This window comes from Benincasa hispida, chromosome 1 (assembly GCF_027475165.1).
Source record: "Benincasa hispida cultivar pf3 chromosome 1, pf3_genome.v1.1, whole genome shotgun sequence".
Lineage (NCBI taxonomy): Eukaryota > Viridiplantae > Streptophyta > Magnoliopsida > Cucurbitales > Cucurbitaceae > Benincasa > Benincasa hispida.
The window spans coordinates 69848104-69873559 of NC_143478.1; the positions used below are offsets into that span (position 1 = coordinate 69848104).

Here is a 25456-nt window from a genome sequence, read left to right on the forward strand (position 1 = left end):
TCGTTCTTAACCCCTGGGTCCGTTTTCGTGTTTTCGCCCACAGAAAAGTTTGCACACAAAAATTGGACCTCAGGGTAGCCCCGCCAGGCCCAATGCCCATTTGGGGAACCAAATGAGTCCGTTCGAAAACCGTCTGCACGCACGGCTTTTTCTAATCGTTTTTAACCCCTGGGTTCGTTTTCGCGTTTTTCCCTGCCAGAAAGTTTGCACACAAAAATTGGGCCCCGAGGCTGCCCCGCCGGGCCCGATCACCATTTAGGCACCAAATGAGCATCGTTCGCAAAACCGTCTGCGCGCACGCCTATTTTTCATCGTTCTTAACCCCTGGACCGTTTTCGCGTTTTCGCTGGCCTGAAAGTTCTCGCACAAAAATTGGGCCCCGTTGCAGCCTCGTAGAGCCCGATAGCCATTTGAGGAACCAAATGAGCTCTATTTGGCAAACTGTCTTCACGCACGACCTTTTTTCATTGTTCTTAACTCATGGGTCCGTTTTCGCATTTTCGCCTGCCAGAAAGTTCGCAGACAAAAATTAGGCCCCCGGGCTTCCCCGCCGGGACCGATAGCCATTTGGGGCTCCAAATGACCTTCGTTCAAACAACCGTCTGTGCACACGACTTTTTTTCATCGTTCTTAAACCCTGGGTCCGTTTTCACGTTTTCGCCCGCCGGAAAGTTCGCGCACAAAAACTGGGCCCCGGGGCATCCCCACCGGGCCTGATAGCCATTCGGGGAACCAAATGAGCTCCGTTTGCAAAACCGTCTACGCGCACGATTTTTTTTCATCGTTTTTAACCCCTAGGTCTTTTTTTGCGTTTTCGCCCTCTTGAAAATCCGCGCAAAAAACCTGGGCGCCGGGGCAGCCCTGCTGGGCCCGATAGTCATTTAGGGCACCAAATGAGCTCCGTTCGTAAAACCGTTTACACGGACGACTTTTTTTCATCGTTCTTCACCCCCTAGTTTATTTTCACGTTTTCGCCCGCCGGAAAGTTCGCGCACTAAAATTGGGCCTAGGGGCAGCCTCGTCGGGCCCGATAACCATTTGGGTTACCAAATGAGCTCCGTTCGCAAAACCATCTGTGCGCACGACTTTTTTTCATCGTTGTTAACCCTAGTGTCTGCTTTTGCATTTTTGCCCAATGGAAAGTTCTACACAAAAATTGGGCCCCGGGGCAGCCCTGCCGGGCCCGATAGCCATTTGGGGCACCAAATGAGCTCCGTTCGCAAAACCATCTACGCGCATGACTTTTTTTCAACGTTCTTAACTCCTGGGTTCGTATTTGCATTTTCACCCGCCGGAAAGTTCGTGCACAAAAATTGGGTCCCGAGGCAGCCCTGCTGGGCTCAATAGCCATTTGGGGCACCAAATGAGCTCCGTTCATAAAACCTTTTATGCGCACGACTTTTTTTCATCGTTCTTAACCCCTAGGTCTGTTTTCTCATTTTCGCCCGCAGGAAAGTCCGCGCAGAAAAATTAGGCCTCGAGGCAGCCCATCAGGGCCCGATAGCCATTAGGGTCACCAAATGAGCTTTGTTCGCAAAACCGTCTTCGTGCATGGCTTTTTTTCATCGTGCTTAACCCCTGGGTTCGTTTTCGAGTTTTCGCCCACCAGAAAGTTCAAGCACAAAAAATGGACCCCGAGACAGCCCCGTTGGGCCCAATAGCAATTTGGGGAACCAAATGAGCTCCATTCGCAAAACCGTCTTCACGCACGACTTTTTTTCATCATTCTTAACCCCAGGGTCCGTTTTCGCATTTTCGCCTGCCGGAAAGTTCGTGGACAAAAATTGGGCCCGCGGGGCCTGATAGCCATTTGGGGACCAAATGACCTTCGTTCACAAAACCCTCTGCACGTACGGCTTTTCTTTATCTTTCTTAACCTCTGGGTCCGTTTTCGCGTTTTTTGGCTATCGGAAAGTTCGCGCATAAAAATTGGGCCCCGGGACAGCCCCACCAGGCCCGATAGCCATTTGGCACCAAATGAGTTCCGTTCCCAAAATCGTTTGCGCGAACAAATTTTTTTCATTGCTCTTAACCTCTGGGTCCATTTTCACATTTTCGCCCGACGTAAAGTTCACACACAAAAATTGTGTCCCAAGTAGCCCCGCCGGGCCTGGTAGCCATTTGGGGCACCAAACGACTCCCGTTCGCAAAACCGTCTGCTCGCACGGCTTTTTTTCATCGTTCTTAAGGGTCTGTTTTCGCGTTTTCGCCCGCCGGATAGTTCGCGCACAAAACTTGGGCCCTGGGTAGCATTGTCGGGCCTGATACCCATTTGAGGCACCAAATGAGCTCCGTTCGTAAAACTGTCTATGAATATGAATTTTTTTCATCGTTCTTAACCTTTGGATCCGTTTTTACGTTTTCGCCCGTTGGAAAGTTGGCACAAAAAAATTGGGCCCTACGGCAGCTTCACTGGGCCCGATAGACATTTGGGGCACCAAATGAGGTCCGTTCGCAAAATCGTCTTTGCACACGATTTTTTTTCATCATTCTTAACCCTTTGGTCCGTTTTCGCCTTTTCGCCTGCCGGAAAGTTCGCGCACTAAAACTGGGCCCTGGGGCAGCCCCACCGGGCCTGATAGCCATTTGGGTCACCAAATGAGCTCCGTTCGTAAAACCGTCTACACGCACGACCTCTTTTCATTATTTTTAACCCTTGGGTCCGTTTTCGCGTTTTCGCCCGTCGAAAAGTTTGCGCACAAAATTTGGTCTCTAGGGCAGCCTCGTCGGGCCTGATTGCCATTTGGGGCACCAAATGAGCTCCGTTTGCAAAACCTTCTTCGCGCACGACTTTTTTCATCGTTTTTAACCCCCGTATTCGTTTTTGTATTTTCGTCTGCCGGAAAGTTGGCACACAAAAATTGGGCCCAGGGCAGCCCCGCAGGCCCAATAGCCATTTGAGGCACCAAATGACCTCATCGCAAAACCGTATGCTCGCATAGTTTTTCTTTATCATTCTTAACCTCTAGGTTCTTTTTCACGTTTTTCGGCTACCGAAAAGTTCACACACAAAAATTGGACACCGAGGCAGCCCCGCTGGGCCTGGTAGCCATTTGGAACCAAATGAGTTCCATTCGCAAAATCGTCTGCGTGCACGACTTTTTTTCATCGTTCTTAACCCCTAGGTTCATTTTTGCGTTTTCGCTCGCGGTAAAGTTTGCAACAAAAATTGTGCCCCGGTGCAGCCCCACCGGGCCTGATAGCCATTAGAGGCATTAAATGACCTCCATTCGCAAAACCGTCTGCGTGCACGACTTTTTTTCATTGTTCTTAACCCTGGGTCCGTTTTCGCGTTTTCGCTCGCCTTAAAGTTCGCATACAAAAATTGTGCCTCGGTGCAGCCCCATCGGGCCTGATAGCCATTTGGAACCAAATGAGTTCCGTTCGCAAAACCGTCTGCGCACACGACTTTTTTTCATTGTTCTTAACCCCGGGTCCGTTTTCGCGTTTTCGCCCGCCGAAAAGTTTGCGCACAAAATTTTGGCTCCGGGGCAGCCCCGCCAGGCTTGATAGCCATTTGGGGCACTAAATGAGCTCCGTTTGCAAATCCGTCTGTGTGCACGGCCTTTTTTCATCGTTCTTAACCCCTAGGTTCGTTTTCGCATTTTCGATCGCTGGAAAGTTCGCACACAAAAATTGGGCCATGGGGATGCCCCGCCGGGCCCGATAGCCATTTGGGGCACAAAATGACCTCGTCTCAAAACCGTCTGCGCGCACAGCTTTTCTTTATCATTCTTAACCTTTAGGTCTGTTTTCACGTTTTTTTCCTACCGAAAAGTTCGCACACAAAAATTGGATACCGGGGCAGCCCCACCGGGCCTTATAGCCATTTGGAACAAAATGAGTTCCACTCGTAAAATCATCTGCGCGCATGACTTTTTTTCATCGTTCTTAACCCATGGGTCCGTTTTCGCGTTTTTGCCCGCCGTAAAGTTCGCACACAAAAATTGTGCCCCGATGCAGCCTCGCCGGGCCCGATAGCCATTTAAGGTATCAAATAACCTCCATTCGCAAAACTGTCTGCGCGCACGGCTTTTTTTCATCGTTCTTAACCCCGGGTCCATTTTCGCGTTTTTACCTGCCAGAAAGTTCGCACACAAAAATTTGGCCCCAGGGTAGCCTTGCCAAGCCCGATACCCATTTGGGGCACTAAATGCGCTCTGTTCGCAAAATCCTCTGCGCGAACGATTTTACATCATTTTTAACCCCTGGGTCCGTTTTCACGTTTTCGCCTACCAGGAAGTTCGTGCACAAAAACTGGGCCACAGGGCAGCCCACCGGGCCCGATAGACAGTTGGAGCACCAAATGAGTTCCGTTCGCAAAACCGTCTGCGCGCATGGATTTTTTTCATCGTTCTTAACCCTTGGGACCGTTTTCGCCCGCCCGAAAGTTTGCACACAAAAATTGTGCCCCGAGGTAACCCCACCGGGCCCGATAGACATTTGGGGCAACAAATGAGCTCCGTTCGCAAAACCATCTGCGAGCATGACTTTTTTTCATCGTTCTTAACCCCTGGGTTCGTTTTCGCATTTTCACCCGCCAGAAAGTTCGTGCACAAAAACTGGGCCCCGTGGCAGCCTCACCGGGCCCGATAGCCATTTGGGACATCAAATGAGGTTCGTTCGAAAAACCGTCTGCACGTTCGACTTTTTTTCATCGTTCTTAACCCATGGGTCCGTTTTTGCGTTTTCACCTGCCGAATAGTTCGCGCACAAAAACTGGGTCCCAAGGCAGCCCTGCCTAGCCCGATAGCCATTTGTGGTATCAAATGAGTTCTGTTCGCAAAACCGTATGCTCGCATGACTTTTTTTAATCGTTCTTAACCCCTGGGTCCGTTTTCGCGATTTTGCTAGCCGGAAAGTTCGCGCACAAAAACAGGACTCCGAGGCAGCCCCGCGGGGACCGATGGCCATTAGAGGCAACAAATGAGCTCCGTTCGCAAAACTGTCTACGCGCATGGCTTTTTTTCATCGTTCTTAACCTCTGGCTCCGTTTTCGCATTTTCACCCGTCGGAAAGTTGGCGCATGAAAATTGGTCCCCGGAGCAGCCTCACTGAGCTCGATACCCATTTGGGGCACCTAATGAGCTCCGTTCGCAAAACCATTTGCGCGCACAACATTTTTCATCATTCTTAACCCCTGGGTCTGATTTCTCGTTTTCGCCTGCCGAAAAGTTCGAGCAGCAAAATTGGTCCCCGGGCTCGATAGCCATTTGGGACACCAAATGAGCACCGTTCGCAAAATCGTCTACGCGCATGGCTTTTTTTCATCGTTCTTAACCTCTGGCTCCGTTTTCGCGTTTTCGCCCGTCGAAAAGTTCGAGCACAAAAATTGGGCCCCGGGGCAGCCCCTCCGGGCCTGATAGTCATTTGGGCACCAAATGAGCTCCGTTCGCAGAATCATCTGCGCGCACGACTTTTTTTCATCGTTCTTAACCCCTGGGTCTGTTTTCGCGTTTTCGCCCGTTGAAAGTTCACGCACAAAAATTGGGCCCCGGGGTAGCCCTGCTGGGCCCGATAGCCATTAGGGGCACCAAATGAGCTTCGTTTGCAAAACTGACTGCGCGCATGACTTTTTTTCATCGTTCTTAACCTCTGGTCAGTTTTCGCGTTTTCGCCCGTCGGAACGTTGGCGCACGAAAATTGGTCCCTGGGGCAGCCCCACTGAGCCCGATACCTATTTGGGGCACCTAATGAGCTCCGTTCTCAAAACCATCTGCACGCACGGCATTTTTCATCATTCTTAACCCCTGGGTCTGATTTCTCGTTTTCGCCCGCCGAAAAGTTCGAGCAGCAAAATTGGTCCCCGGGGCAGCCCCGCCGGGCTCGATAGCCATTTGGGACACCAAATGAGCTTTATTCGCAAAACCGTTTTTGCGCACGACTTATTTTCATCGTTCTTAACCCTTGGGCCTGTTTTCGGGTTTTCACTTACAAGAAATTTTGCGCACAAAAATTGGACCGCGAGGCAGCCTCGCTGGGCTCGATACCCATGTGGGTCACCAAATGAGCTCCATTCGCAAAACCGTCTGCGCGCATGGCTTTTTTTCATCATTCTTAATCCCTAGGTCTGTTTTCGCGTCTTCGCCCCCCAAAAAGGTCACGGACAAAAACTAGACCCCGAGGCAGCCTCGCCGGGCCCGATAGCCATTTCGGGTACCAAATGAGTTCTGTTCGAAAAACCGCCTACGCGCACGGGTTTTTTCCATCGTTCTTAACCCATAGGTCCGTTCTTGCGTTTTCGTCCGCCGGAAAGTTTGCGCACAAAAATCGGGTCCTGGACAGCCCCGCCGGGCCCGATCTCTATTTGGGGCACGAAATGAGCTCCGTTCGCAAAACCGTCTGCATACTGCTTTTATTCATCGTTCTTAATCCCTGGGTCTGTTTTCCCGTTTTCGCCCCCCAGAAAGGTCACGCAAAAAAACTTTGCCCCGAGGCAGCCCCGCTAGGCCCGATAGCCATTTCGAGCACTAAATGAGTTCTGTTCGCAAAACCGTCTATGCGTACGACTTTTTTCCATCGTTCTTAATCCATAGGTTCGTTTTTGCGTTTTCGTCCAGAAATTGGCCCCGGACAGCCCCGTCGGGCCCGATTTACATTTGGGACACGAAATGAGCTCCATTCGCAAAACCGTCTGCGCACGAATTTTTTCATCGTTCTTAACTCCTGGGTTCATTTTCGCATTTTCGCCTGCCGGAAAGTTCGCGCAAAAAAATTGGGACCCGGGGTAGCCCCGTCGGGCCTGATAGCCATTTGGGGAACCAAATAAGCTCCGTTCGCAAAATCGTCTGTGCGCACGACTTTTTTTTATCGTTCTTAATCCCTGGGTCCGTTTTCACATTTTTGCAAGCCGGAAAGTTCACGGACAAAAATTTGGCCCTAGGGAAGCCCCGCGGGGCCCGATAGCCGATTGGGGTACCAAATAAGCTCCGTTCGCAAAACCGTCTGCGCGCACGACTTTTTTTTTTTTTATCGTTCTAATCGGTTTTCACATTTTCGCCCGTCGGAAAGTTCGTGGCCAAAAATTGGGGCCTAGGGCAGCACTGCCGGGGCCGATAGCCCATTGCAGCACCAAATGAGCTCCGTTCGCAAAATCGTCTGTGCGCATGGATTTTTTTTATCGTTCTTAATCCTTGGGTCCATTTTCGCGTTTTCGCCCACCGGAAAGTTCGCGTACAAAAACTGGACCCCGGAGCAACATCGCCGGGCCCGATCGCCATTTTGGGCTCCAAATGAGCTCCGTTCGCAAAACCGTCTGTGCGCATGACTTTTTTTCATCGTTCTTAACCCTTAAGTTCATTTTCGCGTTTTCGTCCGCCGGAAAGTTCGCACACAAATGTTGGGCCCTGGGGCAGCCCCGCTGGGCTCAATAGCCATTAGGGGCACCAAATGAGCTATGATCGCAAAACTGTCTGCGCACACGACGTTTTTTCACCGTTCTTAATCCCAGGGTCCATTTTTTTTGTTTTGGCTCGCCGGAATGTTCGCGCACAAAAATTGGGCCCCGAGGCAGCCTTGCCAGGCCTGATAGCCATTTAGGACACAAAATGAGTTCCGTTCGCAAAACCGTCTACGCGCACGACTTTTTTTCATCGTTCTTAACCCCTAGGTCCATTTTTGCGTTTTCGCTTGCCAGAAAGTTTGCACACGAAAACTGGGCCCCGGGGCAGCCCCGTCGGGCCCGATAGCTATTTGGGGCACCAAATTAGTTTTGTTCGCAAAACCGTCTGTGCGCACGACTTTTTTTTTATCGTTCTTAACACCTGGGTCCGTTTTCGTGTTTTCACCTGCCGGAAAGTTCGCGCACAAAAATTGGGCCCAAGGCAACCCCACCAGGCTTGATAGCCATTTGGGGCACCAAATGAGCTCTATTCGTAAAACCGTCTGCGCGCATGACTTTTTTTTATCATTCTTAACCCCTGGGTTCGTTTTCGCATTTTTGCTTGTCGGAAAGTTCACGCACAAAAATTGGGCCCTAAGGCAACACCGCGGGGCTCGATAAACATTTGGGGCACCAAATGAGCTTCGTTCGCAAAACCGTTTGCGTGCACGGCTTTTTTTCATCATTCTTAACCCCGGGTCATTTTTCGACCGACGGATAGTTTGTGCACAAAAATATGGCCCCAGGCAGCACCGCCAGGCCCGATCTCCATTTGGGGCACGAAATGAGCTCTGTTCGCAAAACCGTTTGCGCGCACGGTTTTTTTATACCGTTCTTAACCCATGAGCTCTGTTCGCAAAACCGTCTGCGCGCACAGCTTTTTTTCATCGTTCTTAACCCCTGGGTCCATTTTCACGTTTTTGTACGCTGGAAAGTTCGCAGACAAAAATTGGGCCCCGAGGCAGCCCCGCCGGGCCCGATTGTCAATTGGGGTACCAAATGAGCTCCGTTCGCAAAACCGTCTGTGTGCATGACTTTTTTTTTTTTTTTTTTACTGTTCTTAACCCCTGGGTCGGTTTTCGCGTTTTCGCCCGCCGAAAAGTTCGCGGCCAAAAATTGGGCCCCGGGGTAGCCCCTCGGGGCCGATAGCCGATTGCAGCACCAAATAAGCTCCGTTCGCAAAATCGTCTGCACGCACGGCTTTTTTTCGTCGTTCTTAACCCCTGGGTTCGTTTTCGCATTTTCGCCCGCCAGAAAGTTCACGCACAAAAATTGGGTCCCGAGGCAGCTCCGCCGGACTCGATAGCCAACAGGGGCACCGAATGCGCTTCATTCGCAAAACCGTCTGCGCGCACGACTTTTTTCATCTTTCTTAAGCCCTAGGTCCATTTTCGCGTTTTCGCCCAATGGAAAGTTCGCATATAAAAATTGGGTCTCCGGGCAGCCCTGCCGGGCTCGATAGCCTTTTGGGGCACCAATGGAGCTCCATTCACAAAACCGTCTCCACACTCGACCTTTTTTCATCGTTCTTAACCCCTAGGTCGGTTTTCTCATTTTCATCCATCGAAAAGTCGCGCACAAAAATTGGGCCCCGAGGTTGCCCCGCTAAGCCCAATAGCCATTTGGGGCACCAAATGAGCTTTGTTTGCAAAATTGTCTGCGCGTACGACTTTTTTTCATCGTTTAACTCCTGGGTCTATTTTCGCGTTTGCCGAAAAGTTTGCGCACAAAAATTGGGCCCCGGGGACGCCTACCAAGCCTGATACCCATTTGGGGAAAATATTGAGCTTCGTTCGCAAAATTGTCAGCGCGCACTTCTTTTTTTCATCGTTCTTAACCCCTGGGTCCATTTTCGCTTTTTCGACCATCGGAAAGTTTGCGCAAAAATTAGTTCCCGAGGTAGCCCCATCAGGCTCGATAGCGATTTGGGGCACCAAATGAGCTCCGTTCGCAAAACCGTTTATGCGCACGACTTTTTTTCATCGTTCTTAACCTCTGGGTCTATTTTTGCTGAAAATTTCGCGCACAAAAATTGGGCTCCGAGGCAGCCCCGCTAGGCACGATCGCCATTTGGGGCACAAAATGAGCTTCGTTCACAAACTGTCTGCGTGCACGACTTTTTTTCATTGTTCTTAGCCCCTGGGTCCATTTTCGCGTTTTCCCCCGCCGGAAAGTTCGCGCACAAAAATTGGGCCCAAGGGCAACGCCACCGAGCCTGATAGGCATTTGAGGCACCATATGAGCTCCATTCAAAAAATCATCTGCGCGCACGACTTTTTTTCATTGTTCTTAACCCTTGGATCCGTTTTCACGTTTTCACCTGCCAGAAAGTCCGCACACAAAAATTCGGCACCGGAGCAGTTCCGTAGGGCCTGATAGCCATTTAGAGCATGAAATAAGCTCCGTTCGCAAAACCGTCTGCGCCCACGACTTTTTTTTTCATCGTTCTTAACCTCTGGGTCCATTTACGCCCGTCGGAATGTGAGTGCACAAAAATTAGGCCCCGGGGAAGCCCTGCTGGACTCGAAAGCCATTTGGGGCACAAAATGAGCTCTGTTCACAAAACCGTCTGCGCGCACGGCTTTATTTCATTGTTCCTAAACCCTGGTTCCATTTTCGCGTTTTCGACCGCTGGAAAGTTCGCGCACGAAAATTGGACCCCAGAACAGCCTCGCTGGGCCCGATAGCTAAGGGTACCAAATGAGCTTCGTTCACAAAACCGTCTTCGCGCACGACTTTTTTTCATTGTTCTTAACCCTTGGGTGCGTTTTCGCCCGCCGGAAAGTTCGCGCACAAAAATTGGGGCCAGGGGTAGCCCCATTGGGCCCGATAGCCATTTGGGACACCAAATGAGCTTCATTGACAAACCCGTCTGCGCACACGACTTGTTTTCATCATTCTTAACCCCTGGGTCCGTTTTTACGTTTTCGCCTGCCGGAAAGTTCGCGCACAAAAATTGGGCCCCGAGGCAGCCCCACCGGGCTTGATACCCATTTGGGGCACCAAATGAGCTCCGTTCGCAAAACCGTCTGCGCGCACGACTTTTTTTTATCGTTTTTAACCCCTTGGTCCGTTTTCGCGTTTTCGCCTGTCGGAAAGTTCGCGCACAAAAATTGGGCCTCGGGGCAGTCTCGCCAGGCCCGATAGCAATTTTATGCACCAAATGAGCTCCATTTGTAAAACTGTCTGAGCGCACGACTTTCTTTCGCCAGCCAGAAACTTTGCGCACAACCCTTGGGTTCGTTTTCGCGTTTTTCCCCACTGGAAAGTTCGCGCACAAAAATTGGGCCCCAGGGCAGTCCGACCAGGCCTGATAGCTATTTGGGGTACCAAATGAGCTCCATTCGCAAAACCATCTATGCGCACGACTTTTTTTCGTCGTTCTTAACCCCTAAGTTCGTTTTCGCGTTTTCGCCCGGCGGAAAGTTCGTACACAAAAATTGGGCCCCGGGATAGCCCCACCGGGCCCGATAGCCATTTGGAGCACCAAATGAGCTCCGTTCGCCATTTGGGACTCTATTTGTGTGACTAATTAATTTAATATCAATATTAAATTAATTATAATTAATTAAATTATTTAATTAATTATTAATTATTAATTTTATTGGAAAAATTAGTTTTGAATTAACTTTTTGTAAAATTATTATAATTTCAGTTTTAAATATAAATAAAAACTAAAATTGAATTTTGATTATGAAATTAGTTTTAAAATAAAAAATAAAATTGAGAAATTGGAATATGGGAAAACCCAGTGGGATTTTCCACTTTCTAATGGTGGTAGTTCAATCACTCTTCCACTTCAAAATTATCAGTCAAATTCATAGTAGGAGGTATAATACATGAATGAATTTCTTTTTCATGAAATTCATGCAATAAATAACTCAATTTTGAGTGGAAATCGGGCATGCAACTGAAGTAATTTTGTTGAGAATCTTCGAAGTTTGATGACAGACTTCTGTTTGCAAAACCAATGACCTCTTCTCCATTCTTCCTAATTCAAGCTTGTTTTGAGTCCCACAATTCAATCTAGGGTTCCAGGAGGATAGTAAGAAAGACCTTGTGGTGATCTACAACAAGATTTGGAGAAGATTTGTAGTTGGAATCGTGATTCAAGAAGTTATTCAAAGGTTAAGAATGAAACTCTCTTATCAGTTTATGAGCATGCTTTATGAAAGCCAAAATTAATGAATTAGAATGTTTAATGATCCGTTTTTCTTCCGTTGCATGTTTTCTAACTCTAGCAATTAGAAAGTAAGAGTGACTTATTTCTTAGTCCAGTCTTATACAAACTCTTTGCACAAGACGCTTCCACTTGCATGTCTCCACATGAGCGATTCAGAATCACATCGTTTGTACTAAATACAAAGTGGACCGCATCCAATAGTGTCCCCAGGATATGGTGCCCAACCTTATCTGTATACTAGACCATTTTAGCTATCTACTCGAATTTGATCCACTCTTATGTCTCCACATAAGTCCCAAGTACTCATGTAATAGCTATGTGTCACACCCCTTCCCAAATTAACCTCTTAATCTAAGAAGAAATGTGAAGACAACAATGGTCAACTCTTTATTACAACTACTGCTCAACATACTCTTGAAACATGTATCCTTAGCACCTATTAAACCTGATTAGTAGTTTATAATTGTCTAGAACTTAACACCTAGTTTTAGCAGCATCTTAAAACATATAATTTACTATTAATCAGAAATATGAACATCAACATACATAACAGTTTCAGAAATCAAACTTATATACAACATTTGTTCAACACAAACTCTACCTTATTCCCCATGACATGGACATAAAAACTAAATAACAGAACATGGTGAGCCACTTAAACTTTTAGTCTTTGTGTATCTGAGAAGTGACTGATTGGCAGAATTGCTAGGCCTCAGAATGTCAACCGCTACCTTGGGAAGAAAACATTTTTAAAAAGTGAGTTGGGAAGGCCAGTGAGTGACTATCTTAAATGAAACATACTTTAAATCATAAATAACGTGAACTTTTTTATCAAGGAAACAATTATAAAATCATAATCAGGGTTTTAGAAATGGAACTGAAATCATAGAAATATATCACATAAAAAAAAACCCTGAAATAAACTCATCGGAATTTTTCTAAAAAACTCCACTACTCCACTGCCTGAACATGTGGGAAAGCCCTTTTACTCAATCCCTAATAACCTTAGTTGAGAGAGAGCCCTTTTGCTCGATCTCATAATGTCCACAACATAGTCATACATGCACGCAAAGCTGAATTGGGTTCTGGCCACCTTACCATTCCTTTGGTGCCTAGGATCTGTAACATCACTAAAATCTGGGTACCTTCATACCTTCGGAACCAACATTGGAGTAGGGTTTGTACAAGGCACACATTTAAACATTTAAGAACATGTATAGAATATTCATTTTAAATGATCAAACTTCAAGATTTCATATCATTGCATAGTGCCTTGCAAAATATGAACTATTCTTATAAAATTTCCTTGATAAATTTTCATCATGCGGTACAACATAGCATAGGCTTACTATAAAACGCATGTTAAACTCATAAACAACTTCATCATTTAAAAACATGGATCATGCGATCAACGTTCATTTTTAAGGCACGTGTTAAAGAAAATCATGATATAAAACTTTATATGAACTGTCTATGCATTGGAATTCATTTAAAAAACTTGCATTAGAAAACATTTATTAAAACTTGTCATTCACTTTCTTAAGCTACTTATCCAAGGGGTTTGTACGCCTCTCCTATTTGCGTTTTCCCTGAAAAGGAAAGGTCCCTTAGTCAGCATAATTAGATCCCTTTTGAGCTTAACGCATAACTTAACTTCACCGCATACTAATAGTTTTTGCATCATAACTAAGTTCAATGCATCGAAACCATCTACAATACATCAACTATCCTTAGATCTTACCTTATAACTTGGCTGATAATTGGGAATCCTTCCTCAAGGTTTTTCGAATAAGCGCTGAAACAACTTCTTGGCCTGTGCGATGAACACCTACTATGCGATGTACTCCAAGTGCCTTTATTGTGAACTAGCTATGTTGTATGCATCAAAGTATAACATCCCTTGGTCAGCTGCTTGCTCATACATCCATAACATCATTCCAAATTCAATTTTCTACATTTCTTAACTTTAATTCCAATTCGTAGAAACTAAACTTTCTTTAAGGAAATTGCTAAAAAAACATCTTAACTTTTACTTACCTTAGAATTTAACCGTCATTTCCTCTGGAATTGATCGGGGATTCCTCAAATTCTCCTTTAGTTTGTCGAGAATTCTTCAACCTCCAGAATCGTCAGATGGCAGCAACACTCCCTCACTTAGGTTTTAGAAAACATTTGGCAAAATGGTCTCTTTCTTTGCTAAGCCTATTTATACTTGGGCTTGCATGAAGAGTTTGCTTAATTAATTGCCACCTGGCATGCTATCCTTCTATTGACGTTTACAAGACTGCCATCTGGTTTACTTACTCGTCAATTAAGCTGAATTCCTCATCTTAACTTCATCGAATGGCCTTTCAGCCTTTAAAGCCTTCTCTCTTCAACACATATTCTTCTGTCGCATAGTTCAACAGAACTGACCACATGGCGCCTCATAGCTCCAACGCATGGAGTCTTCTACATCCTCTGAGCATCCTCCTACTTCACCCGAGACTCAACATTCCACACTGAACATATTCACTAAGGTGGTTAGAGAAAAAAAGGAAATTAATTATCGAATAATTAATAATTATAAATAAATATGATAACCAACTTATCATATTTATATTAAATTTAACAACTATGAATTATTCATAGAAAATATATTTGAATCATATTCAAATATTTGTTCATCCAATTAAACTATGATGTATCATATACATTATGTCAATTATATCATATATAATTGAATCTATTTAATTATATTATATATAATTAAATTTCCTCTTATTAATTTGAACAATTCAAATTAACCCAAAAACTGATTCTCAACTATATCTTTTTGAGCTACCAAAGGAACCTTATGGACCTGTAGCTTGAAGCTCCAACGACGTGAATAATTAATTAAACTCTTTAATTACATAATCCACCATCTGTTAACTATCAGACACTCTAATAAAGATCGACAACTTCACTCTTTGCACTACAGATATATTTCTGTGTCCATTGGATATAACCAATCAACAATACGATGATTCTTCACAAATTGCTCGTAAGTATAGCTAGGCCAAATTACTGCTTCGCCCCTGTAGTTACATCTAACTTCTTAAGTACCATTGGTCCGAACTGCCCTCATAGATAAGAGTTCACAACTCACTCAGGATTAAGGTCATGTTACCTATGGTCATCCTAGTGAAATGAAAGTCTCTATTATGAACGATGTTATATAACGAGACTAAACATTTCGTGGTTGGGTCTTATACAAACTCTTTTGTATAGAATATCTCCGCTCGCATGTCTAATACATGAATGATCAGGACCAAATTATTTGTAGCACTTTACAACAATTGTAACACCTACAAAGTGGGCCATACTCGTAATGTCACCAGGATAAGGTACCCAACCTTATCCATATACTACAAACCATTTAGGTTATCACTTAAACATGGTTCACCTGTATGTCTCCACATACATGTTTAAGTTACAATGATAACCTTGGATGTTAGTTTATTGGTTTGTGGTTAATGCAATATCATATATTTCATAGATAAAGTGAATAAAATATCATATATTATTAATCACAGAAATGTTTGTTCATACAAGGGTTACAAACTATAGAACCCTACAAGATTTAAGGCATCAACCCCAACAGGTTCTATGTCCGACGTACACATGCAATGACATGCACAAACATTGTATTTGATTATACAATGGTTGTTAAATAGGAAGAATTAATGTCTAGAACATATCTTGTTTCTTCGGTAGATATGCATGTAATTAACTTGGATGATGGATAATTGGGGGGGATGGGGGTTGGTTGATCTTCGTTCAAAGACATGTACTTGTATGAAGTTCAATTGCATGGATATCCGATGTTGAGATACAATAACTGCGCTAGTGCTGTGAAACATTAATATTCAAACATTATGCACAAAGTGGTTCACCGTTGAGTGTTCAAATATTAATGTACATTCCTATCCTGGAGAAACAAACGAATGAACAGAAATATTAGGTAAGTGAGCAAGTAGACATTCCTAAACGACTGTGTCGAAAATTACACGATCGTTTAATCATTCCTAAACAATCGTGTAGTAAACTCTAAACAATCGTATAGAAATTTATAAACGATTGTGTAGAGAATACTAAACGATTTTTTAGAATTTTCTAAACGATCATGTAGTAAACCCTAAAAGATCTTATAGAATATCCTAGACGATTGTTTAGAAAAAACTGAACGACCATTTAGATAATCTTAGACGTTAGTTTAGGATTCACTATACAACTGCCGAATTTACTAAATAACTCATGAAACACATTGTTATTACCTTGACTAAATGCTGGACACAGAACTTAATTTCATTTAATTGTTGGCTAAGGAGTTTATGTTGTTGACAGACCATGCTCGTTAAGTTTGCCAAATCCTTGCGAACTTTTGATAGGAATCGTATAATTCTGCAAGACTTACTTTTCTTGTGTTTTCGTGAGGATTTTGTATCCTCTTGGTATGTTCGAGTTGCCTTCTACTCCTACCCTTCTCAGCATTATTGGTTTTGTAATACCACATATGTAAGGTTGTTCCATATGGTCAGGGAAGTGTTGATCAGCTCCAACATCACCAGCCGTCTCATGATAATCTAATTCCTCAAATACAACAGTTTGGTCAAGGGAACATTGATTAGATCTAACATTGCCATCACCTTTTTTTCATCAAACACTTAGACCAAATCAATCCTTGTGGTCGATCCTTTTTGTACCTCATCTCCTCTACCATTGATACAAGTCTCGACACAACAACAATCTGTATATAAAAGAGGACAAAAAGTTAATATAAGCTATCACTCAGTTTAGGCTACAAGATCGCTCAATTTAAGCTACACGATCGCCTAGTATAATCTACACAATCACCTAGCTAAAGCTATATGATCGCCCAATTTAAGCTACATGATCGCCCAGTTTAAGCTACATGATCTATCAATGAGGATAACATCTCGTAAACCCATACCTGATATTAAATATACTAACATTGTTAGACATACAACATCACAAATAAGTTTATATTGAAATAAATTGAAAAAGTATGTGCTTGAAATGCATGTACGAATCCCTTTATGCAGTAATATGTGACACGTTTGGGATTTAATTGTCTCTTTATTTCGTGCGTCTCATTTTTACCGTGCAAAATGTTCTTTAGACTTTCCAATGTTTGTTTATATATGATCTAGGACCAGTCACAGTGTCTGAAGACTTTGGTGTCATCAACTATCCTAAGTGTCTTCAAATTGAATTGGATTTTCTTGTTTTTTTTTTTTTTTTCTATTATCACCATTTCTATGTATATGCCTATGCAACCTTCATGGCATCTTCATCGTTTGAAAATCTAAATTTTTTAAATGCGGTCTCAACATTCTTGTAGAGAATTGGTTTATTATCCATCTTCAGTACGAGGATGAGATGTTGTAGCCTCTCACTGGTAGTATCCTTTTCTAATCATTCCTCAATCAACCACAACCCAGTAATAAAATTAAAATCATCTTGTGTGAATGCCATCTTCTTCTCCATGATATTGAAGCTTACGACATTTGGATCCTCATCGATGACCTCCCTTAAAAGAAAATGATGGAAAAGCTCACAATTGAATACAAGATCGATGTCCAGTAATGGACCAAAGCATGTTTTCCTAAACATGCCCTTCTATGTTTCGGTCAACTTCTTCTTGATTAGTACATTCGTCTTGGCGATGTGAACAAAGCAAGATACGATAGCAGGGAAATATTTCTTGACGAAGACTGAATGCGCCATCTTAAATCTAGCAACCAAGTACATTAAAACAATAAGTAATTAGAATAGGTATGCGAAGTATAAAAATTGGCAATTGAGTATTAAAAACTAGGTGATCAAGTATAAACTACGTGATCAAGTATTAAAAGTTATCTGATCGAGTACAAAAAGTTATTTGATTGAGTATATAAATCTATGAGATCGAGTATTGATAACTTGTAGAAATACAAGTTATTTTTGCTCTTAAGTTGGAACAACTAAGGTTTCTAATGATAAATTCTCCTCATTTTTAGTAGAAATGCAAGGAATTATTCAAACAATAGCAAACTCATACAAAAGAAGTTTTATTACCAAATACTGTGGTGCTAACCCATTGAATTGCAGGATTTTTACAAGAAGCTAACGTATAGTCAAGAAGTGCCGCAGGGAAAGCTCTAACGCATGGGCCACGCGTCGGAGGGAATTCAACACAGAGGAGATTCATTGATCCAGGCTGATTGTGTCACATCACCACTTGCAAGTATGGGCACCTGCAGTAGGCGGCGTCTGAAAAGCTTCCAAGCAGCAGGCGGCGTTTGAAAAGTTCCCGAGAGTCAGGCGGTTGACCAGGGCATGGACTTTAATGCTGACTAGGATATGAACTTTAATGCTACCCATTCACCAAGTGGACATGACCGACACCTATAAATAGATGAAGTCCCTCCAGAGTTTGAAATTAGAAAAAATATTCAGTTTAGAAATTATCAGGATCCTTACTTTCTGTAATTAGTGTAGTCATAGTTTAAGCTGTGTTGTGGTGCCAAGATTGTTCGAGAGAATAAATAAGCCACATCAAGTAGAACGCCTAGTACAGCTAGAGATAGACTTACTGTGTTTATTGCATTCTGTGTTAGATGCATGCATCCTAGAGATAGGTTTTGTATGTTGTTTGCATTGAAAAGTGTTGAATAAAGTCTAATGGATGAACAAAAGATAAGCAAATCATCCCATCTCATCCACATCACATTCTGGTTGTGTACATTCATCTTAGACTGATGCATCCGCTTACATTAAACTCATTTTTCGCATGACCCATCACTCACCACTCAACTCTTTTGTATCTTCTTGTACAGGCACAACACTTTAGTGTAAATAACACATTTCTCTCATTCATTTAGGAAAACCCCTACAATAGATACAACGCAAGGTCTGCGTTTGTTTAACTGAATCCCTAAATTTGACCCTAGACTTGCCAAGAACCTAAATTAGATTTATACTTGGGTCTGGTTTAGGAAAACTTGAACGTCATCAATAGGAGTGTCGTGCGTTTTGATTTCATATCTCTAACGCATCAATGCGTTACAACTACTTAAACGCATCACAGCATCAATGCACTATTTATACTTAGCACTTATTTTTCCAACTTATTTTATATAATACACTCCCTACTCGAATCACGATAGCAACGAACAAGTATATAAATCTATGAGATCGAGTATTATAAGTTAGGTGATCAAGTATTAAAAGCTAAATAAACCTTAACCCATGTACTGGACGATCATGCACATTATGCTATGGCTAAACATTTAGACAACGATAGAAAAGAGTAACATACCTTTCAGATTACGGGAACGGTGGAGACAGTGTTGAAACAAACGTTGAAAATGGATCAAAATGCTCAGAGACGGTGAGAGAAAAACTAAGAGAAAACTTAGAGAAAGCTGAGAGAAGGTTGAGAGTACGTGTGGGAGTGGAATATGAAAGATCGTTTACTTTTGTAAAAGGAGAAGCATGCTTGCGAGATAATTAAAATTCGAGTGTATAATTGGTATTTAACATGACAAAAAAGTCAGCCATACAAAAATTTTTAGAAAGAGACCAGTCATAGAATTTCTTTTTTTTTAGACCATTTTGTGAAATTTTCCGATTTTCTTAGTGTATGTGCCTTGTATGGCTTAGCGATTGGGCTAAGTGCTTGGATGATATGTCCTCTTGGTGTTAACTAGCTATCCTTAGTGTTTGAGATAGGTTTTGCTCTTCGATGCAGTTTTTTATGGGTAGTCTGTATCCATGGTTTGTAACCAAATTCATGCTGTACCTCGTCTTACTTTGTACACAATGTTCTTTTGGTGCTGACCTTTGTGTTATGATGGATTCTTTCTTTCTTTCTTCTTTTTTTTTGGGTAATATTATATTACTTTTACAAATGTTTTTAAAGTATATATTTAATTAGACAAACCAAATATCTCAAAAGAAAAAAAAATAGACAAACTAGATTATGGATGCGTTTGGGATTGCTTTTGAGAGGGATAAAAGTGATTATAACAAACATTTGAAATGTTTGTTGTGTTTAGTAAAATAGATTTGGATTAAACCGATTAAAATCACTTCTAAAAACACGTTCATCTCACACCTATTTTAAAAGTAGTATCATACCAATTTTATAGATTCTCTTAAAATCAGATAGATTTTTTAATTAATATTTAATTTTCAGTTTTATCTTTTAAAAGAAATATTCATTTTATATATTTATCTATTTGTCACCTAATCAAAGGTATCTTCTAATTTTCGTAAATTGAATTCATCCATTTTAAAAAATTATTCTATGATTTTTTTAAAAATAAAGCTATTTCTATTAATGTTCAATTTTTTAAGAAAAGAATTAATTGAGAAAAAACAAAATATATCACTCTAAATAATTATTTAAAATTATAAATTATAAACAATAAAAAATTTAATAACAGGTCTTTTAGTTATTACACCTAAAAACAAGATCTTTTTTAATCTATTTACTAAACAATATAAACTACCTTTTCAGGTTTAATTAACTTCATTCCAGAGATGATTTTTTTAAGTAAAATAGTTGGCAATAATTATTTTAAAAACTACAATAACTGTAAACTTAAGTCTATATTTAAAAATTATAGACAATGAAATATACAAATAGTTGTTTCTAAAAGAATGATTATATATCACTTCAGCCAACATAATAAAATCTGAAATGGGTAGCCACAAAAACCCAAACATCAATTTGAACGGTTAAATAAATGGGGTATGAAGATTTAAACCTTCATGTATTTTATTATTAGTAGGTGGGGAGTTTGAAACTACAAAACTTTTGGTTACTAACACATACCACGTGCCAGTTAAGTTATCCAAATAGAAAAAAATGTTTTCTTTTTAAAAAGTAATTTTCATTTAAACGCTTTTGATAACGACTATTTAAAATAAAAACACTGTATGTTTAACAACTACTTTTAAGAAGTGTTTTTGTATACAAGTTTGTTTGATTTGTTATATACTAATGATCATTTGTTTTGTGAGAATCCAAGATTTCCATAGAATAGGTATCTAGATTACTATTTTGTTTTGAGGTAATGTAAGACTCCCTAAGCGGCTGTTTGGGGGCCCAACATGAAATGGTATATCCCCACATCAGTGCTTGGAGACCCATTATCCTATCTCACTAATTTTAATTGTTTGTGGGCCCATTTTTGGAACGTATTCTGTTTCTCATCGTCATTTTTCTTCCGTGTATCGTATCTCATCTCAGTGCTTGAACATACTCGATCAGAACTCCCTAGAAGTCAGAACTCTCCGGACATCGGAATCCCCCACATCCTATATCATCTCAGCATCCTAAACAGCCTCTAACATCTAGAGATTCTTGGCCCTTTTGGAGGGCAGATCGTGAATTTTGCGAGAACATAAAAGATAACTTGGTAATCATTAAGTCTGTGACTCGAATTCTTCTACTCCTATTATACTAAAAAAACAAAAACGACTCATTTTGATATCTATTTAGAAGTTATTGGGCATTTACAATTAGTAAAAGAGGTTCACCTTTTTAATTAAGGTTAGTAGTTAATTTGCCAAAACAAAAGTACAAGTTTTATTTTGGAATGATTGGCTTTTCAAAAAGTTTAGGTACCTTTTCTAGACCTTCAAAAGCACTTTTAATTTCCTTTTGTATATTTTTAGAAGTTCTAAATTAATGTAAACATAAACTATGGAAATTTTTTAAAATCTTAATTGGCGAAAGCAAATGCTATACGAAGTGGTTGTCGATGCATAGTTCATTAAGGCATTATAATTATTATTATTTTTATCTCTTGAGTGTAGTGAGTTCAAATATCTTCTCCTACCTAATATTTTTAATGAAAAAAATTATCCCCACTAAAATGTAGAGTGAATTAATTTATTAAAAGCATTCATGGAGTAGTTTTGAAATAATTAAAATCACTTTTGTTATATTTAAAGTGATTACCAACTAAAACAATTTATTATTTAATTTTATATTTTTGAACACAATTTTCATAAAAAAAATTGATTTTGAGTAATTAAAAATGTATTTGAAATTGATTTTAAATATGATCCAAGTGATTTTAACAATTTTCAAGCCACTCTCGAAGATGTTCTAGTCTTCAAAACTGAGTATAAAAATGTGTTGCATTACTCTTCTTCTTCTTCTTTTTTTTTTTTTTGTTGCACTAGCTGTATACATAGAGTTGTTGTTGAGGAAGTACATACTGCAGAGTTATTAAAGAAAGGTGCTTTTAGAATGAAATAAATACTTGAATTATTTATTTATTTATTATTATTATTTTTTTTGCAAAAAACATGTAAAACACATCTCAAGTGACATGTTTTGGGAACTTATATTTTAAATGGTTAAAATCACATCTGTCTTATTTTGAAATCACTTCAAAATATGCATTTATCATTTCACTTTCAGGATATGAAAATCATGTAAAAAAGTGTTAGATCGAATATTAAAATCATTAAATCAAAATCACTTTAATAAATCATTTTTAATGAAATCATTATTTCTAAAATTGCTTTCAAACATGTTTTAAATACATTATAAGTTCCAGTTGAATAATAAAAATCTATTAGCATCCATATAATGTCGATCTAACTCAATGATAATAAATATGTACTATTCTTTCAAAATTAAAAGTTTAAATTTTCATTTCTCATTTGTTATACTAAAAAGTTTTAATTTTTATGTAGACGTGGGTGAAAATATCTGTCAAACATGTTTTTTAAAAATAGTTTTAAAATTTAAGAAATTCAATTAAAAAAAAGAAGGAATTTGGTTATTGATAAAGGGGCATTTCTCGTTTTTTTAAAATAAAGTAAATATAAAAAAAATATCCATTTCTATCTCTACAGCTTCTACTAAATGTTATAAAAAGTTGAAATTTTCAAACAATTTTAAAAAGCTATAAACCAACCTCATATCTGATCTTTGTAAAATATATCATGACGTTTTATTAAATAGCATAAATTTTAAAAGAAAGCTATAATAAACCTTTAGATAGTTAAAAAATTTTATATAGCATTTATGAACTTTTTATAGTTTCAACATATGCTACTACTATTGTAATTTTGATAGATTCTCAAATATAATAACCAATTTGTTTAATTTTGGCCAAAGTAAATTTTACTCAAGTGTAATTGACATGATAAAGTCTCATGTCCCTATAATTGTTATACTCAAAAAGATTATTCAAATTTAAATATTAAAAAGCCAAAATGAGATTTAAACTTTATTTATTAGAAAGTGAACATAAAATCGATATACCTAATTCAATCATAAATAAGACATTTATTATCCGTTTCACAAGTGATATCGTCTACCCATCAACAAATGCAAATGTGGCACAAATAAATGCCACCAAAATGTCCCAAACTCGCAAATAACATTGGGACACTCAATTCATTGACACCCTCCCATCTGTCTTCCCCCTTTTGGACTCAATAATTGCAAGAAATTCTTCCAAACTCCTCAAAGATGAACCCTTTTCTTCATCGTCCTTAATTGCAGCTATCATATTGTCCTTAATAATGGCTGCCTTCTTCCTCATCTCTTCCCCTTTCCCACTTTCCCCCATCACCATTTCTATCACCTCCTTCACTTTCCCTCTCTTAATCTCACTCTCTTTTCCTCTTGTTAGCTCCACTCCAATCCCCATTTCTTCAACCAACATCTTCGAGTTGTATGCTTGCTCCGCCGCCATTGGCCACCCGATCATCGGAACCCCCTGGCTCAAGCTCTCCACCGTCGAATTCCACCCACAGTGGCTCAAAAACGCCCCCACTGATTTGTGCGACAAAATTTCCAATTGGGGTGCCCAATTTCTGATCAGTAATCCTCGATTCGTCTCCTTCATTCGCTCCTCGAATCGCTCCGGCAGCCATTGATGAGCTCTGAACTCTGCTTTTATGTCGTGTCCCAATGGCGGCCTCACTACCCAGATGAACACCTTCCCACTTTCCTCCAATCCGTAAGCTAATTCCAGCATCTGGGTCTCGCTGATTGTGTTTTGAGATCCGAATGAGATGTACAGAACGGAATTTCTCAGGTGGGAATTCAGCCAATTGATGCAATTTTCTAAATCCACGCCGGAATCTTTCTCTTTTCCCCACCGGCGGGCGGAGTTTTGAGGAAGAAGCGGCCCAATTGCCCAGACGGGGAGTTTGATGTAATCTCTCAAAAGCCCCAATCCGAAAGATTCAACTTCTTCGACGGTGTTACAGAGCCATCCATCGGAGTTCAAAGCAGATGAGAGTTGTGGCTGAAAATATTTGGACCAGGAATCTGTGCCGTCCCCTGCTAGTAAGAACCGGTGGAGTTGGGAGCGATGGAAACGGCACCGTTCTGGGAACCCCGGGATTGAGAAATCATCGGCAGTGGTGGACCGGTGAGGGAGATTCAACCAAAGAGAGATGTAGGCCAGAGTACCATAAGCACCGCAGGTAGTGAAATTGAAAATCGGGATGTTGAAGCTTCTAGCGACGGCCACCGACCAACCAAAGAATACGTCGGAGATTATACATAGTGGAGGCTTGCCATCTTTTTGAACGATGTCGGAGATTAGTTGTCGAAAGGGGAGTTCGAGGGCGGCGGAAGAGTGAAACAGAGTGGCGATTTGGTCTAGAGAGAGATTTTCGGTGTTCTCAGTGTTGGGTGGGAGGCCGTGTTCGGTGCTGGAGTATTGGAGCTCGGCGAGGTGGATTTTGGCGGTGGAGACGGTGGAGCGGAGGTATTGGATGTTAGAGGGGGTGTTGGCGATGGTGGTGGTGAAAACGGAGGATCTCCGATGGATTAAATTGGCGAGTTCTAGGAAGGGGATGAGATGTCCGTGGGCCATAAAAGGGATCATAAGGATGTGGTGGTCACCGGAGTTTGGTTCTGAGCCCATTTTTTCCGGTGGTTGGAGGGACTCTATTTTGGTAGAGAGAAAAACAGAGATGTGAAGAAGATTATATAAGGGGATTTATTTTATACATAGTGGAGTGGGTGGCAGACTGCCAGGCAATGGCAGTGGCAAAAGCCATCTTTTTCTTTTATACTAAAACAAACTTTTTAAGTATATTTAAATTTTAAGGTCTATTTCAACTTTGAAACTTATTTTATTTTGATCACTAACCTTTTAAAAAAATCTATTCTAATATTTAAATTTTTAAAAAGTACTTATTTTGATATGTTCTATTAAAATTCTATTAATTCTTAATAAAATGATAAGATGACTTGTCTTTTTATATGACTAGACTGTCAAATAAGTTAGACACGCTAAAAAAATATAGGGTTTACAACTTAATTCAAAGTCATTTTGTGTTAAGATTTTGGTCATTAGTACTTTATCGTGTTGGTTGTTGACATTTTACTTCGCCCTTCATTTTACTCATCACATGCTAGACATAATTTCATGAGTTAATAAAATCTTAATAACAGGGATTAAAATAAACACTTTTTAAAAGTTCAGAGACTAAAATGGTTGGTTTTTTAAAGTATAGGAACCCAAATAAAATAAGATTTAAAGTTCTGGAACGCTTTAAAGCCAACATGATGCTCCTTGGTCAGATGACTAAGATATTGGCGAATGCCACGTATGATCAAGAAAAGAGTACCCATAATCACATTGAAACCATGAAGTCAGTTGCTAAGAAAAAGGTAAAACCATAAATACTATCCAAAATAGTGAAGAGTGCTTGATAATATTCCATTCCTTGAAAGCATGTGAATACTAGAGCCAGTGAAATGGTAGCTACTAAAGCATAAACTGCTCGTTCTTCCTTCCCCACGAGTATAACATGATGAGTCCAAGTTACGGTTACTCTGAATAAAAGGAGAATAAGGGTATTAAGAAAAGGGA

The 25456-nt window shown here is 41.0% G+C and overlaps 1 pseudogene across 1 annotated transcript; it reads right to left on the reverse strand.

Moving 5' to 3' along the window:
• Nucleotides 1–22819: 22819 nt before the first annotated feature.
• Nucleotides 22820–24698, reverse strand: LOC120091730 (UDP-glycosyltransferase 92A1 pseudogene; annotated as a pseudogene). Its single transcript, XR_016525188.1, has one exon. The product of XR_016525188.1 is annotated as a UDP-glycosyltransferase 92A1 pseudogene (transcript).
• Between the last annotated feature and the right edge of the window lie 758 nt (nucleotides 24699–25456).